An 18,485-nucleotide genomic window follows, 5' to 3' on the forward strand; every position below is an offset into this window, starting at 1 on the left:
TTGCCCATCAGGTTGTAGGCCTATTGTAGGTCTATATTATTGACATTATATTCACATAACTTTATGTTATTACAAGGGCTGTAGATCAGGAGACTCAGTGAGAAGGATGGAGCTCTACAGTCCTGTGTCTGATGGCAGGGCGCACAGGCTCAACCGTACAAAATCACAGCCGTCTGACTGCATTAGTGTCAAAGAATACCACAAAGAAAGACTACTACAGCACACACACACCCCTCTCCCCTGTTATTTCAACTGTAGTAGTAGCACTTACTGCTGATAATAATAACAATAATTCCATAAGCAGTGTGGATGTGAAAGAGTGTGTGTGAGTGCATGTGTCAGCTATGTGTGTGTGTGTGTGTGTGTGTGTGTATTAGTGTTTCTGAGTGTGTGTTTGTCTGCCTGTGTGTCTGTATTAGTGTTCCTGAGTGTGTGTTTTTAAATGAGAGTGTGTTTGTACCCCTGTGTGTGTGTGTGTGTGTGTGTGTGTGCATTTGTGTTCCTGAGTGTATATGTGTGTATTAGTGTTCCTGAGTCTGTGTTTGTCTGCCTGGGTGTGTGTGTGTGTGAGTGTGTGTATTAGTGTTCCTGAGTCTGTGTTTGTCTGCCTGTGTGAGTGTGTGTGTGTGTGTGTGTGTACATGTGTGTATTAGTGTTCCTGAGTCTGTGTTTGTCTGCCTGGGTGTGTGTGTGTGAGTGTGTGTATTAGTGTTCCTGAGTCTGTGTTTGTCTGCCCGGGTGTGTGTGTGTGAGTGTGTGTGTGTGTGTGTACATGTGTGTATTAGTGTTCCTGAGTCTGTTTTTGTCTGCCTGGGTGTGTGTGTGTGTGTGTGTGTGTACTAGTGTTCCTCAGTGTGTGTTTGTCTGCCTGGGCGTGTGTGTGTGTGTGTGTACTAGTGTTCCTCAGTGTGTGTTTGTCTGCCTGGGTGTGTGTGTGTGTGTGTGTGTGTGTGTGTAGTAGTGTTCCTCAGAGTGTGTTTGTCTGCCTGGGTGTGTGTGCTCCACACATGCATGTTTGCGTTGGGCAGGAGGGGGTGGGGTTACTGCGTTTTAAGGTCAGACTGTTCCTTGACCCTGAGCCGCCTTGCTCTGCTCTGACAGCTCCCATCAACAACAGGAGACTGCACACCGAGGGAGGAGGGGTGGAGATGGCAGTCTGCCCTGGACAATCCCAGGCCCTGAGACGCCTCTCCCTCCCTCCCTCCCTCCCCCTTTCCCTCTCTCTCTCCGACAGCTCCGCGCCACTCTCACCGCGAGCGAGACGATCCCAGGTCTCGAGCCGCCTCACCACCCCCCCCCCCCGCTCCAACCCTCTCCCCGCTCCCCCCCTTCCTCTCCCTCACCCCCCCCGCCCCGCTCCCCCCCTTCCTCTCCCTCCCCCCCCCGACAGCTCCGCGCCACACTTACCGCGAGCGAGACTCCCCCGCTGCCAGATCGATAAGGCGCTTCGCCTTTCATCCGACCGGCGCTCGGGGGAGAGCAGAACTTCCTGGAGAAAACCCAATATAGCGCAGAGTGAACCAGGCCGGCGCTGTCGCTGACGCCCCCGCAGAGTGTGGGTTACTGCGGGCAGCCGCTTCTGCGCAAGTCCTGCTGTTGTTGTTGCTGTTAAAAAGTGCTCCCAAGAGGCTGTGTGTGTGTGTGCGTGTGTGTGTATTTGTGTGTGTGCTTGTGTGTGTGTGTGTGTGTGTGTGTGTAAGTATGTGTGTTTGCGTGTGTGTGCGCGCGGTGTGTGTGCATGTGCATGTGTGTGTATGTGAGTATCCATGCATGTGTGAATATGTTTGTTGTACAGACTGCAAACAAAGGATTGTCTTTAAAACACTGAACACCATTAAAAGATGAAATGAAAGAAATTAGAGAGCATTTCAGATTCCAGATGGATTCCTCAAAAAATTTGCAGCATTGTTTTCCTCTTGTATTTAATTATAGTCAGTGATTTTTTTCCACCTGGGCTCGATGTATGCTTGATAATATCCCTAAAGGAATTGTAAATTTTGAATGCTTCCTATAATCCTTTACACCAGTTTATAACATTTGGGAATTAGAACAGAAAAATCCATAAGTGCATATTGCGACAGGGCAGCAGTCCGTGTCATAGTTTGTACAGCCCTCATTAAATGAGTTTAAGGTGAGCTCAATAAACAGGAACATTATGCAGTGTTCAGGAGGTGAACTGCTGGGTGATGGCAGGAGGTGTAGTTTTAAACGTACAGCCCAACCTCTGGACTTAACCTTAGCCCCGGCACGAGACACCGTTTCCTTCAGTCCACGTCTGCTGAGCTTTAGCCTCATCTACATCTGTTTACACAGAATGTGCAAGGATGCAGTCGAGCTGTAAACAAAACAGTACAGTTAAGTATGTTTCAGTGTGTTGCTGTGAGAGTTATTTCCATTATAGTTACTGTAACGGAAATAAAATTACGAAAACAAATTGTGTCAGAAATAAATATAATGTGCTGTTTTTATTCCGGTAGCTCATCAATGATGTGCTTCAGAAACACTGGGTAACTAGCTTCCTAAGCCCCTGAATGTAACTTTAACCCGTATTAAATGAATACATAGATTGCTGGTAAGATAAAAAAAAAAAGTACGCTGACATGACGGTGTTTGAGATTATCGAAATCAGATTAATACTGATTTGAACATGGTGATAATTTCAAACTACGAAGGTGGACATTCCAGACAGGCTTTAGTATGGTGGTAATTTCAAACCATGATTCTGATTCTGATTCAGGTTAATCTGAAAATTGAACATTTTAGTAAGGCCATGACATTTTTCAATATACACTTGGCTTTATGTAGTATACATTATAAGAAAATGTCATATTAAATTAAAATGTTACAATGTTTTACAATTAATATCTATGTGAACAGAAGCGAATGTGACCTCTAAATGGTACAACATTAAACATGACACATTTCTTCGAAATTTCAAGCAAGATTACTTCCATCCATCCATTATCTGAACCCGCTTATCCTGAACAGGGTCGCAGGGTGGCTGGAGCCTATCCCAGCATACATTGGGTGAAAGGCAGGAATACACCCTGGACAGTTCGCCAGTCCATCGCAGGGCACACACACCATTAACTCACACACTCATACCTATGGGCAATTTATACTCTCCAATCAGCCTAACCTGCATGTCTTTGGACTGTGGGAGGAAACTGGAGTACCTGGAGGAAACCCACGCAGACATGGGGAGAACATGCAAACTCCACACAGAGAGGCCCCAGCTGACCGGGATTCGAACCCAGGACCTCCTTGCTGTGAGGCGGCAGTGCTACCTACTGCACCATCCGTGCCGCCAAGACTAGTTTTTATTTGAATTTTTTACACTTTCAAAATAATAAAAAAATACAATGTTTGGGAACCCTGTCTGTTAGTACTTTGTAACTCCTCCTTGGGCAACTGTAACAGCTTGTAAACGCTTCCTGCAGCCAGCTAAGAGTCTTTCAATTCTTGCTTTCAAAATTTTTACCCATTGTTCCTGGTAGAGCCCCTGGTAGAGCATCCTTGCCTCTACGGCATGTTTAAGATATCTCCACAGATTTTCACTAATATTCAAGTCTGTCGACTGTGGGGGCCATTCCAACACCTTCATCCGTCTTTCCTGGAGGTACTTCATGGTTGATTTCCAGGTATGCTGTGGATCATTGTCTTGCTGGAATTCCTGAACGCTCTTCACTTTCAGTGTCTGGACTGACCTTTGAACATTAGCTTCTAGAATATCTTGATATTTGGTGGAATCCATTCTTCCTTACACTCACAATATTTTCTGTGCCCTCAGCTGCCACACAACCCCAAAGCATAATGGATCCACCTCCATGCTTCACAGTTGGCAAAGTGTTCTTCTCTTCACCCTTTGTTCTCCAAACATACCTTTGGTGGTGCCCAAAAAGTTTTGATTTCCAAAAGGCTTCTCAGTGTTTTATTTTTCATACTTCAGACGTTTCAGTTTGTGGTGAGGTTGTTCTTTCCATGTAGGTCTTTGTTGCTTAAAGTACATTGTATTGTTATCCTAAAAAAAAAAAAACTATCAAGAACCAATCAGGTTTTCTTGAAATCAGACACCAAGATGCCAGCTGAGCCCAAAACATGGATGTGCTATGTAATATATGTACTGAGGCCTACCATATGTATGACAAAGGCTGAAGCACAGGTCTGAGTTTGGTGGGAGACATGGTGGGAGAGCAGAAGCAGGAGAAACCACATCCTTCACTGTGGCCGACTGGTTTTTGACATTGACAAACACATTCAGAAGAGGGCATAACCACCCATTTCACCATTAAGATGAATAAGAAGTGGGGTTTCTGGAGCTACAATATGAAAAATTCCAATATTTGTTTTCTCGATTGCAGGAAGAGCAACGCTTCCACACCTAGCTGTAAAGTCACACTTCCCAAATAAAGATTCCCCTCCCAAACAGAATTTATCTGCGGAGTTTGCGAGAGACACTCCACCCCTCCAAAAAAAACAAGTGGCTGTCTAAACACATGTTTAGTCTGCCCAGATCAGGCCACAGGGCCTTGTTTTTATTGGAGCCCAATGCTGCACACTTTCCTGAAGGGGAAATACGGGAAGGTAGTGACGCAATAAGAGCAGAGTGTGAGAGAGGGACTCCTTAATGACACACACACACACACACATTCACACACACACACACACACACATATTCACATACACACTCACACACTCACACACAATCACACACACACACACTCTCACACACACACACACACACATACTACACACACACACATACATACACACATACTCACACACACATACTACACACACATACACACATACACACATACTACACACACACATACACACATACAACACACACACATACACACATACTACACACACACACACACACACACACACATACACACACACATACTACACACACACACACATATTCACACATACTATACACATATACACATACTACACATACATACAGCATACATAACCACACACATACCACATACACATACACGCATACACACGTACTACACACACATACTACATACACATAGACGTACTACACACACAAATATAGTACACATATGCACACACATACTACACACATATGCATAAACACACATACATAGCCAGACAGGTACACACACACATTCACATGCACATACACGCACACACAAACACACACACACACACACACAAACAGATGCAACAGTAAAATTCTGAGACAATCCAAAAAAAGGTATGGTCTGTACCAGATTCTGATTGCTACCAAATGCCAAATTGGGCAGAGTCGTTAGCCCCTCTTTTTTTCACGGCCGGGGCCAGTCGTAAATGAAAAGCGAGCCTCATTTACAGCCTCAGAGCGGAACCTCTGCATGTAAATGTGCCAGGCGCTGCAGCAGCGCCGGTGCACATCCGTGCCGGGGGATTTAGAGCCGCGCTGTGCAGACACTCGCTCTGTAATTACGCTGCCTGGGCTCTCTCTTCCTCTGCCTGCCTGTGGACTCACCTGGGGCAGGAGCAGACAGGGAGGGGCTGAGGGATTGTGGGATTGTTCTTGGGGCGTGTGTGTCTGAGTCATTCGGTCTGTGTGCATGGGTTAGTGTTCGCCTGGGTCTGGCCCAGGAGGACAGTGGGTACTTGAGGCCCCATTTCAGCTTCTCAGGCCTGGTGTGGACCTGTTTGGGGGGTGTCTACTTGGCTTTGAGCTTGTTCGCTGCACTCGAGACACAGCAACAACTTGCTTTATCACTCACCATCACTGTCTGCTTGCTGTAGCAATGGAGCAGGCAAGCAGTAAGCAGAAAGAGATTTTACACCCAAATCTTTGTGGACAGGGGCGGAGGTAACTTTTACTTAAGGAGGAAGAATTGTCTTACAGTGGAGTTTAGCATAGAGAAATGAAGATGGGCTGTAGTAACTGGAGGAGCAGCTGGGTTGGGCTCAGGGAGGTGCTGACAGAGGGAGGTGGAGGAGCAGCTGGGTTGGGGGAGGTGCTGACAGAGGGAGGTGGAGGAGCAGCTGGGTTGGGGGAGGTGCTGACAGAGGGAGGTGGAGGAGCAGCTGGGTCGGGGGAGGTGCTGACAGAGGGAGGTGGAGGAGCAGCTGGGTTGGGCTAGGGGAGGTGCTGACAGAGGGAGGTGGAGGAGCAGCTGGGTTGGGGGAGGTGCTGAAGGGGGGAGGTGGAGGAGCAGCTGGGTCGGGGGAGGTGCTGACAGAGGGAGGTGGAGGAGCAGCTGGGTTGGGCTAGGGGAGGTGCTGACAGAGGGAGGTGGAGGAGCAGCTGGGTTGGGCTAGGGGAGGTGCTGACAGAGGGAGGTGGAGGAGCAGCTGGGTTGGGGGAGGTGCTGACAGAGGGAGGTGGAGGAGCAGTTGGGTTGGGCTAGGGGAGGTGCTGACAGAGGGAGGTGGAGGAGCAGCTGGGTTGGGGAGGTGCTGACAGAGGGAGGTGGAGGAGCAGCTGGGTTGGGGGAGGTGCTGCAGAGGGAGGCGAGGAGCAGCTGGGCTAGGGGAGGTGCTGACAGAGGGAGGTGGAGGAGCAGCTAGGTTGGGGGAGGTGCTGACAGAGGGAGGTGGAGGAGCAGCTGGGCTAGGGGAGGTGCTGACAGAGGGAGGTGGAGAGGGAGGGAGGTGGAGTGGCGCAGGAATGCGTGGTGGAGCAGTTACGCGCTGGCAGGGAGATAAAGGGCAGATGATGTGTGGAGGCCTCAGGTGAGGGATAGGAGGCCGGGAGAGGAAAGCAGCCCCATAAATCACCGTCACCGCCGTGGAAATTGTAATTGAAATGAATTTGCTGGCAGAGAGAGAAGGAAGAGAATCACATTTGATACTTATTAAACCTTGGCGGTCTGTAGGAGAGGCCAGTATAGAAAAATCTAAATACAGTGATCACCAAAGCATAATTCTAATAAATGTCCTATTGTTGTTGTTGTTGTTGTTATTATTATTATTATTATTATTATTATTATTATTATTAGTAGTAGTAGTAGTAGTAGTAGTAGTAGTAGTAGTAGTAGTAGTAGTAACATCAAGATCTCTATACTCTATGATGCTTCACAGATATATTTATACTGCAATAATAATCAATTTGGGGCGGCATGGATGGTGCAGTGGGTAGCACTGCCGCCTCACAGCAAGGAGGTCCTGGGTTCGAATCCCGGTCGGCTGGGGCCTCTCTGTGCGGAGTTTGCATGTTCTCCCTGTGTCTGCGTGGGTTTTCTCCAGGTACTCCGGTTTCCTCCCACAGTCCAAAGACATGCAGGTTAGGCTGATTGGAGAGTCTAAATTGCCTGTAGGTATGAGTGTATGAGTGTGTGAGTGAATGGTGTGTGTGCCCTGTGATGGACTGGTGTCCTGTCCAGGGTGTATTCCTGCCTTTTGCCCAATGTATGCTGGGATAGGCTCCAGCTCCCCTGCAACCCTGTTCAGGATAAGCGGGTTAGGATAATGATGAATGAATAATCAATTTGGAAGCTGTATGCACTGAGTGCTACATTTTTTCCTTTACGTTATCAAAGAAAAATATCAATAGTTGCGTTCCATTGATAAATATTTAATTGGGCTTTTATCACTCATTTAAAGTGTTATTAGATTATTAATAGTTGTACCTCAGGAGGTAAAATGTAGCTTAATATAGTACTGCATACTAAAGATACAAATGTAAAAACAAATGAAAGATTCAGAATTTAAAGCCATGGAGTCGTGTGGACCCAAAAGTAATGAGTACTTCTTTCCTCTTTCCACTGTATGTGCTTTTGTCCTCAACTGAAGTAAAGTTCCTGAGAAAGGATTTCATTAGGACATTGGTTTATTTGACTTTCCATGGCCTATCTCCATCTTAATGGCCTAACCGTTCATACTGGAGTTGATCCATGCAAAATGTTGTGTTCAAATAAGTGTCTGTCTTGTGAAGAGACACTCCAGGAAGAGTGTCTGGCTCGGAAGCCATTTAAATGTGAGCAATAATCTCATAATTGCATTTGATATTAAAGAATACCATTGGGATGATGTGGTGCTTGAAATACAGGTAATGCGTTCTGGTAAATGACAAGGCTTTTTCCAACTGCATTTTTCAGTAGCAGGAGATGGTGTGTACTCAGAAAACCACTTTTCTCATTGTATAAAAGCAAATAATTGAAACTAAAGACACATTTCGTGATCTACATTTAAAAGACTTAGCATTTAGGAAATTTAGGACAGATTGCCTGAATGCACAGCATCAAAGTGGTCTGATATTATATCAATTCTTTTTTTTTTGCTCTGTTGCATACAGTAATTATTTCCTGACTCGACTAAAAATGCTGAAAAGCATGTCAAAAGTCATAGCTTCTTTAACATCCAGTTTGAGATAACTGTAAATATCATTTTTAATTAATGCTTGATCATTGAGCACTTGTAGCTAGTAGTTTGTTTCCAGGTATGAACAATTTACCAATTTCAACAGGTCAGCTGTTTCAAACTGTGTTTCTTCAACCAATTATTTAGCCAATTATTTAACACATTTAAATATATTTTACCTTAGGCCACAGGCATAAGTAGGCCACAGGTGTTTTTCTTTCTTTTTTTAAATAGGGTGGTGTATCATTACTTGGAGATGTGTCAATCCTTAAAATGGAAATATTTACTGTATAGTTCCATTCGAAGATTGTAAATATTACATTGTTTTTCCCTATTAGGGAAAAATGATTATCCTTGCTAGCACCTTCTGTTGGAAGTTTAATTTGAATCATGATGATAAACTGATCCAATAACTTCAGTATCCATTACACTGATCCTTTAAAATATATTTAATTTAAAACCACTCACTGTTTGAAACTGGTCATCTTTGTGACAACAGGGAAACCCTGGCTGGTTATATGGTCAACTGCAATCAGAATCCGTCCTGTTGAGCTACTGTATGAACCCATTTAACCATCCTGCTCTGAGCCAACTACCAACCAACTGGTGCCTGAACATGGTATAATGTGGAATTTTCCACCAAGAAGTGAAGATAAAAACAGGGAAAAGAGAAGGAACCCTGGAGAGATGACCTTGACTGTGGGCCTTGGGGAGAGTTTGGGGGGGGGGGGGGGGGGGGGGCAGATTGTCACTAAGCCGCAGAGAGGGGGTTGCTCCAGGCCGGGGGGAAAGCACCAGGCTGTGGGTGCCCTTGGCAGGCATGACCTTCTACTCCAGCCACTCCTCGCCCACGGTGTGCATTGTGTGTGCATGTTTATTTGTGTGGGAGAGACAGAAAGAATGAGTGTATGCCTGTTAGTACGCCAGTCGTGATTCCTTATACTGTTTCCGTATTGTACTGTGTTCCACAGACAAATAAAAGCCACACACATGCGTGCCAGCATGCACACACACATACACACACACACACACACACACACACACATGCAGACACACACAAAGGCAGGCACTCACACACATACCCTTTCTCAGGCTCTCTCTTTTTCATTTCTCCTCATTAAAAGGCGTGATTTGAAACTTGGCTGTTTTTTATGTTTTTGTTTATCTTTTGTGTGTTTTTTTAGTTATTTAGTGTCTCATCCTGCCAAATACTTCATAAAAGCTTTGGTACCCCATTGGTCTTTCCTCCTCAGATTGTTCACCATGGGCTTAGGTTGGATATCAAAGTCATGTTTATAGCACCTTTGTGCAAACACAAAGCCACCATTTTGTTCACCCAGGCCTTTGTCAGTTAAAGTAAAAGTCACATATACAAAATTGCCCATATACAAACATTTGTATAGGACTCAGGTGATGATGAACCCCATGTGGTGTTCATCAAGCTAGTTCATCAAGCCAGTCTCTCAGGCAGTTGCAAATTCTGTTATCTTCTGAGGTGGGAGAGATCACCTGTTGGAGGTTCATTATTGTTCCAGATTGAATTAAGAATCTATAGCCCATAATATTCACAATCAACACTTGTGAATTGTATCACCTATATTATTTGAAACATAAATATGTTACATCAGGATTAAATATAAGTTGAAAGCAGCATATGCACAGCAGGGATAGATATCATACTACAGTGCAACGAAAGAATCAATAAGCAGAGTGGGGTCCACACGGAAAGTCCCTAATATTGAATTATTCATTAGGTCCCTTTGGCGACATTGTGTCCAATATTGCAACCCAGTAGTCTCTCTGCTTCACTCTGTCCTTCCTCTTCCATATGGAGTTGGGGATGGAGGAATATCCCAAAAAAAGTGTCATTCCCCTTTCAGAAAATGAAGAGGCATTTTCAGAAGGCATTTTTAGAAGGCTCCGAGCCAACAGACAAGGTACCCAAGCCCACTCAAGATGCACCTTGAAAGCACAGCGACTGGAGCGATCATAAAAACAGACACTTAACTGTGAGACCTGTGTAAATACATTCAAGTGCTTGTGCCAATGAAACTGCTGTGGTAAGCAAGCAGTAACTCTCCCTCCAGGTGAATTTGCATATTCTTGCATGTCTATAAATGCCCCCATGACTTCACCTGAAATGTTCAGCCAAGGAGCAATTTGCTGACAAAACAGTAGATCATGCTTCGCTTCCCTTCTCGCTGAGTAACACCTGAGATATACTAAAATAATTGCACTGTAGCATTGTTTAGCAGCCTTGTGAAAGTATGCTCTGGCATAAAATCATGAGCATTTTCATAAAAATATTCCACATACATTTTAGCCAATCCCATTACCTAAAGATGTATGGTAAGGATGTAGGCACATACTGACAGATCGGCTGCTGTGCTGTCTCCCTGTCACTGCCTGGTAATGCACTGGTTTGCTGTTCTGTGCTGTATTAAGGTGCTGTCTCCCTGCCTGGTAATGCTCTGGTTTGCTGTTCTGTGCTGTATTAAGGTGCTGTCTCCCTGTCACTGCCTGGTAATGCTCTGGTTTGCTGTTCTGTGCTGTATTAAGGTGCTGTCTCCCTGCCTGGTAATGCTCTGGTTTGCTGTTCAGTGCTGTATTAAGGTGCTGTCTCCCTGCCTGGTAATGCTCTGGTTTGCTGTTCTGTGCTGTATTAAGGTGCTGTCTCCCTGTCACTGCCTGGTAATGCTCTGGTTTGCTGTTCAGTGCTGTATTAAGGTGCTGTCTCCCTACCTGGTAATGCTCTGGTTTGCTGTTCAGTGCTGTATTAAGGTGCTGTCGCCCTGCCTGGTAATGCTCTGGTTTGCTGTTCAGTGCTGTATTAAGGTGCTGTCTCCCTGCCTGGTAATGCTCTGGTTTGCTGTTCAGTGCTGTATTAAGGTGCTGTCTCCCTGTCACTGCCTGGTAATGCTCTGGTTTGCGGTTCTGTGTTGTATAAAGGCCTGTCTCTCAAGGATCACTCTAATATATATACCGCCTTTCCACAAATTATATAGCATCCTGAGGCTTTTCCATATAACATGCAGCCTTCTACTTGTTTAATACTTAATATTGAAATGATCTAAATCCTAATTCATTTGCATTTCATACTATGGGGTGCTAAATGTGACATGAATTTGGGTGCCAAATGTGAATACACTTTTCCTACATTTAACTGAAGGCAATTTTCATTGCATTTATGATCTTTGAAATGAAAAACAGGTATACGTATTAAATGTGCTATCCCAGAATGACATATATATTAAGATAAATGTTTTATTATTTCATGATTTTTTAATTATTTATGGAAATGTGTATCCATTTAGCTAAATATATAAACATGCAGCTAACATTGAGCAAAATAATTAACTAAATGGATGAAACATTCAACTAAATAGTTAACCAAATATATATTTTATAAGCAGTATAAAGTAGTAGTATAAATATAAAGTAGTTCTGGGTTGGTCCTTGAAAAATTGAGCTATTCAGTGCTAAACTATTAAAATATAAGGTGTTTCATAATTGTTTTGTATTTTAGTGTATCTTTGGTGTACACTGTATGTGTATGGCCAACATTAGTTCAGGAGGTAAGAGCAACTGCCAGTTGTCTGGCAGTTGGAGGGTTTGGCGGTACAATCCTGCACTCGGTGTGTCAAAGTGTCCCTGAGCAAGATACCTAACCCCCAATTGCTCCTGAAAAGTTGGTTGGTGCCTTGCATGGCAGCCAATCGCTGTGAGAGTGTGTGTGTGTGTGTGAATGGGTGAATGAGAAGCAGCAATTGTACCACGCCTTGGATAAAGATGATATAATACCATTTACATGCTCTGACATACAGTACATTTGTTCTGTCTCTGGTACAAGCCTCTTCTTTAATTTAAGTTTTCAACCATGTATGTGCAGTGTTTGAGGTATTGACACTTTTAAAGGACTAGTAAAAAAATAGTAAATGGATGTAAAATGGTAAAATGGATGGAAATTGCCCTCTTGGGGGGGCAAAGTGGAAAGGGTTAAGAAACTGAGGCTTAGTAGAAGGCTTGATGAGTGAGCACCATGTTTCAGATCGAATCTGACCTGTACCTATGCCGATTATGACCACCATGGGAGGCAGTCAGTTGGGATTTTTGCTTGTATGTAGTTTGTGAATTGGACATTCAAGGTTCAGGTGGGATTGGCAATATCAAAAAAAAACCTTTAAAGACTGAGAAAGGACAGGTTAGCTGACATTAGCATTTCTTGCTTTTTTCCTGAGTGTCCAGTTCAGGTTGGGATCCTATAACTTGGTTACCTTCCCAGAGTTCTACCAGAGGTTATTCTTGCCATAATCTGAGTGTATTCTCTCTAAAATCCCATCCTGTTTTTTGTCTCAGTTGCTGGCTGCTTTGGGCACGACAGAAGGCATGACATGGGACAAGTGATTGAAGGCCATTATGTTCTCTCCTACTGGCTCCACCCCATACTATATCTGGGCTTCCAGGCTGGAATTGAACACAGCTGCCTCAATCAAGCCATAGTGAGCCAAGGAAAAAGGCCCTGGCTTCAATCATCCTGTTCAGAAGTACCTGTTGGGAAAAGCATAGCATGGAGAGAGTCTTTGGAGTGTAAAAGGTAAAAGCAAGTATTGTTGGTTTGGGATTTTGTTTGGCTAGAGGACTTTAAATTGTTCAGTGTTTAGGCCCTGGACTGTCTAAGAAGGAACTGTCAATGCACTGTGATTATTGGATGAAGATTTCCCCCGAAAGAATGTGTTGTGAGTATTCACCTTCATGTTTTCAGTTCTTTATGCATCCAGTTTTACAAGGAAAATACAATTGAGTTATCTTCACAAACACATTATATTTAATCTACAATATAGAAAAATATATAATATTTTAAACAAAGATTTAGTGGTTGAGCTGACTAATCTAAAGGAAAAACTGTGGATTATGTACTCAACCAAAATGTAAGTTGTACAGTACAACTATGCATTTAACTGTCAGGCTATCCTCATTTCTCTTGTAGATGTTGTTATTCAGCAGTGAATGGACAGACTAAATCAAGTCAACTAGCTACAAGTTAAAATGGCTTCCCTTGTGCTTCTGTGCTTTCCTCCACATTTTAAAAAGGTTGTTCCATGTTTAAAACGTGGATCGACAGGTAGCGTGAAAAAATATGGCAGGATTTTAGTGTAAGAGTTTTGGCTTGGCATCAGTGGTCACATTTGTGGGGGCACGCTAGTTGTGTCCAACATAATCTTGAGCCTGTTCGCCGAGCTGCCTGCACGCTGTTTCAGATGACCATTATGGTTTTTATTTTTTTTATTTTTTTCCTGGGGAATCTATATTTCATAAGTGTGCTGTGTAGCTGCAGTGCCCAATTATCTGCAGATAAGGCTCGGGAAGGGCCTGGAGCACTGGGAGAGATATTTATACGGAGGAGAGAATAGACAAGGACCTAAAGCCCCTGAGGCAGCCCAACCGCTATAGGATCGACAGGATCAACACCCCCCCCACACTCCCTCTTTTTTTTTTTAAGCTAGCTCCGTCCTCACCTTAATGACAGGGTTCAATTAGAGCCAGTAACCACCCTCCCCCTTAGCCTTCGGCCCCGGACAGAGCCCTCAAAATTGCCTTGGACCTTCACCACGAAGGACACCGTGCTGCTTTTCAGTAGCGGGGGGAAAAAAAGAAAAGTAACCGAATATCTGTCACACTAGCAATGAGCTTGGTGTGTGTGTGTGTGTGTGTGTGTAATGGGGGGGAGCACCTAAGTCCTCCAAAGAACGCTGTCATGGAGCGGTTGCCTTGGTGTCATTATCCAGAGGAGGAACGCACCAAATCGTTGCCCTCCTTTCCGTCGGCTCTCATTAATCTAATTGCACGCGTCCTGCCAATCCCCTGTATCTCCTGTGCCGCTGTTTGACTGACAGCTCAACGTTTTATCAGCAATGCCTTCCCCTCACCGACCAGCTCTTTATTGATTTTTCCTTCTTTTTTCCCCCCTGCTCTTAGGTCTCTCTACCTTCCCCACACCAAAATATTTGCCCATCCATTTCAACCAACATAATCAACACAGATGCACACACAGGTTTTTATTTTAATTCATTTTCAACTCAAAGAAAAAGATGCAAACTTATGTTGTATCAAGACTATAGATTATTGTTGAAGACTGAGTAAAGAAAAGGGTCACATTTTGTATTTATTTAATAGAACTGGATTACATTTATGTTTTTCTCATCTATCGTAACATAAATATCAGGTTAAAGATTACTCCAAAAGCTATAAATAGGGATTGGGGTTAGAATTATGGATGGGTTTAGCTGAGCGTAGGCATTCGATAAGTGTTTGTGAAGGTTCATCATTGATTTTGGATGATCCAATTTCTTTCTCTTTTGGAACATAAGACATATATTCTTGTATATTTTGATATTTACTCATTTTTCATTATAAATCACTTATATACAAGGAAAAACATTAATTGTATATTGATTGTATTTCCATCCATCATATAAAAATCATGTGCTGAAAGAGACTCTAGGGGTCTGTAGACTTGATGAATATGATAAGCATTAGGACGTGTTATCTGCAGGAGCAAGGGTTGTGGTTAGTACATGTTAGTTCTTGGTTTTTGGTGGAATACATTTTCTTTTTATATCTTCACATATTTTGATATGCTTGAAACTTATATCATATACTTTCCTTTAATGCAATCTGGGTCATTCAAAGACTAATTCTTACATGAACTCATAACCTAGCTCCAAAACCATAATAATCAAATCATAATCCAAACCATAGCAAAGAATTCAAACCAAATCATAACTATAAATCAAATTGTTTTAAGTGCTAACCTTAGATTCTACCCCTGATGAAACAGAATACATCTTTCTTTTATTCCTTCACAAGCATTCAGTGTACACATGGAATACCTTTATTGAAATGTATCATGTATGATGAGGATTAAATGGAGTCTGTATCCAATAGGGACAATGACACACATTTTAATTTTTCATGTTTTTTTTGTTTCTCATCTTCACATTAATCACACATTAAAGATTTATGCATTTTTTCACTTTTTAGTAATATATTTCGATACATTTTCATTCATTTATTTCATTATGGAGGTGGAAAGAACATGATTCGTCATCCACCAAAAAGCAAGAATCCCAAATTAAAGATGTATGCATTTTTCATGTTTTTGACAGTTGAACGTTATAGTCCCATGCTTGCTTCTGGTTTGCCAGTGAAATGGTATTTTCTGTCATAAATGTCTTTAGATACATTTCCCTTCATTAATTTAATTGCAGTTGCTGAATGAAAATTTTCTTTTTCATATGAGACCAAAGACTGTCTTTATATTTTTTTCTTCTGTTCCAAATAAATCTTTTTTTGTTAGTAGTTTGGTACATTTTCATTCATTTATTTCATGATTGTGGTTGGATGAAGGTGATCCATGTGAATGCAATTTCCACAAATTTAGAGTTTCTGCATTTTTTACATTTTTAAAATGAGACTATAGTCTTATGTTTCTTTTTTGTTCGTTTTTTCCAGTGAAATGGTGCTTTGGTCATAAAATGTCATTAATTTCTTCATGGTTGAAGTTGAATTCTCATCCATCTGAATACAGTAATCACAAGTGTATGATGTTTTAATTTTATAGATTTATATAATATATTTTATTATATATTTAGTTTTTCCAGTGGAATTGTTTTTTTTGTAATGTTTTTTGATACAATTTCATTCAAATGTTCATTTCAACATGTTTGTTGAATGAATATTTTTCATTTCTCATCCATCTGAATGCAATAACATATTCACATTTTTACTTAAAACTGATGTGGAATGACCTCAAATTTAGAAATGTAGTAATTTTTTACATAAGTGTAAAAAAACACTTTTTTTTCACTTTTGGAGGAAAGACTTCCAAAACTTCAATTTTTATGTTTTTTTTTGTTTGTTTTTTTCAGTGCAATGCATTTTTTTTACCAGAAACACATTTATTTCATAAAACCATCATATGTATCATATGTATATCATCCATCTGCAACCTAACCCTCAACCCTAATGCTGAACCCTGACCCCAATCCAGACCTCTTAAACCTGCATTTTCTAACATGAAATACATTTTCTGTCATTGATTTCTTCATATTCATGAAATGTAGATGGGGTCTCTTGGATCTAAACTGATGAACCGTTTCACTTTTTGGATGTGACATATATTGCTGTTTAGTAATACAAGGAATTGTCATAGAAGTAATATTTCACACAAAAATTATTGTACATATGGCTATAGTCTTAAGTCCCGACAGTGAAAGAATTTGGGTCTTCCGAAATTGAAGACTAACCCTGGCACTAAACAATTATCCTAATCCCACCACTACAATAACATGTATCATACATAAGCCCAATACTGTCTTTAACAGTAACCGATTTCCAAACCCTAACCAAAACTCCAGCCATATTAAGGAAATATGTAGATTTAACAGTGTGTTTAACTGTGTTATGCACTGTGCTAAGCGTATGATGTGTGTGGGTATTCAGGGCAATGGGAGTATTAAATGTAAATGTGATATACCAATATACCATTTCTTACACAGGTGTAACATAACTGCAGCCTAAGGATCTGTTTCACACGGAAATGTGTTTCCCAAAAATGGGCAAAGATTATAACCTCTGGTGCCTAGTGAAATGGAGCAAGAAGTCCATCAAGTGTTGCTGCATTCTGGCCTTGCTTTTTTATCCCCCGGAAAATGGGAAAATGACTTTCTGCAACACGGTTATGCTGACGTCCTGTGAATTTTACATGTGATAGTGTGAGGCGGTGAGGTGGAAGAGCAACTTTACAGCTACTGCGGAGGCAGGAGGCAGGACAGAGGTCACCCCCCAGCCCCCGGGCACGCGCCCGATCGATTCGGAGGGACAGGCGACACACCAGGGTTGGGCAAGAGAGGAGGCGGCCCGTTGATGAATCAGGAGGGGGGGGGGGCACAAAATATTGGAGCAAAGCTTTGCAATGATAGCATTGAAAGTGAGCAGCCGTACAGTGAGGTGACATTTTCTGTGGAGGAAGGATAACCTGGGACATTTACAGGACTATTAGCATATCAAACACACACAGACACACACACACACACACATACGCAGACAGAAACACGCAGACGCACGGAGCGTGCTGCCCTCACGTACAAAGTGATGAGAAATGTAGAAACATCAGAATTGCAGCGCATTAAAATTCAGCATTACAACTGCAGGCCCTGCATCCGGTGAGTCATGTGTGAGCACAGTCAGGGTATGTTTATTAATAGAGATGCCTCTATAAAGCGCCGATGCTGGATCAGCCCTGGATCTGGCACCCTCCCCCAATATGCTGCTGGGAGGGTGTGAGATCTGTGGGCGCAGCCGGACACGGCATACCAAGACATTTCTGTGTGAAGTCTGATGCTACTGCGTGTTCTGGCTGGGACTGGAACACACACTGTACTGGTTAAAGCGATGGGTTCAGAGGGACTGAGGGTTATTGGTTTCCATTCTCCAAGGCACATTCCCTTTATATTCCAACACCATTTTCTCTTTTTTTAAATAAAACTTTGCCACCCAACTCGGTAATGTATGTATCCAATTCCCACCTCAATCTGGAATATCCATCCAATATTGTCTGCAACCACAACCATGTTATATGCAGGAACCACCCTGTCAGTTGGGGAGAGCTGGGATATCCACAGCTCTCCAAAATACATGCTGTCTACCATCTGCTTCTTTTTGCGTTGCAGACTACAGCAGAACTCGCTCAGAATGGCGTCAGAGAAAGACCTTTCGCATTTTTTTTTTCACCTGGGAAAAAAACACACTGAGATCGAAATCTCTATTGCAAGGGGGACCTGACATGAAACACAAAGTTACCCAAAAAGACAGTTGACAAAATTTCCAAACATCAAATGGGGAATGACACAGAGGTGTAACAATAATTAAAAGTAGAGCAGAGGTTAAAAGCAGCAGCATGCTTCTTTTAGTCATGAATTACATGTTTAAAGTCCACAATTGAAATTACTTTGTCAAATTTTAAATGTTTTTTTGCAGCTTTCACATAGAGCATACAAGCACTCTCATTGGCCAGTGGGAGTAGCCCAAGAGTGATGAAACATGGACCCCGATCCTCTGATCTCATACCCTGGGCAACACAGCATCGCCCTGTA

At 42.6% G+C, this 18,485-nt stretch overlaps 1 long non-coding RNA gene across 1 annotated transcript; it reads left to right on the forward strand.

Moving 5' to 3' along the window:
* The first annotated feature begins 12,887 nt into the window (after positions 1-12,887).
* LOC133109358 (uncharacterized) lies at positions 12,888-17,591 on the forward strand. The gene is made up of 3 exons (XR_009704728.1): positions 12,888-13,067; positions 14,308-14,383; positions 16,890-17,591. It is a non-coding gene; the product is annotated as an uncharacterized LOC133109358 (long non-coding RNA).
* Positions 17,592-18,485: the final 894 nt, after the last annotated feature.

The sequence above is a fragment of the Conger conger genome, chromosome 14 (assembly GCF_963514075.1).
Source record: "Conger conger chromosome 14, fConCon1.1, whole genome shotgun sequence".
In the NCBI taxonomy this organism is placed as follows: domain Eukaryota; kingdom Metazoa; phylum Chordata; class Actinopteri; order Anguilliformes; family Congridae; genus Conger; species Conger conger.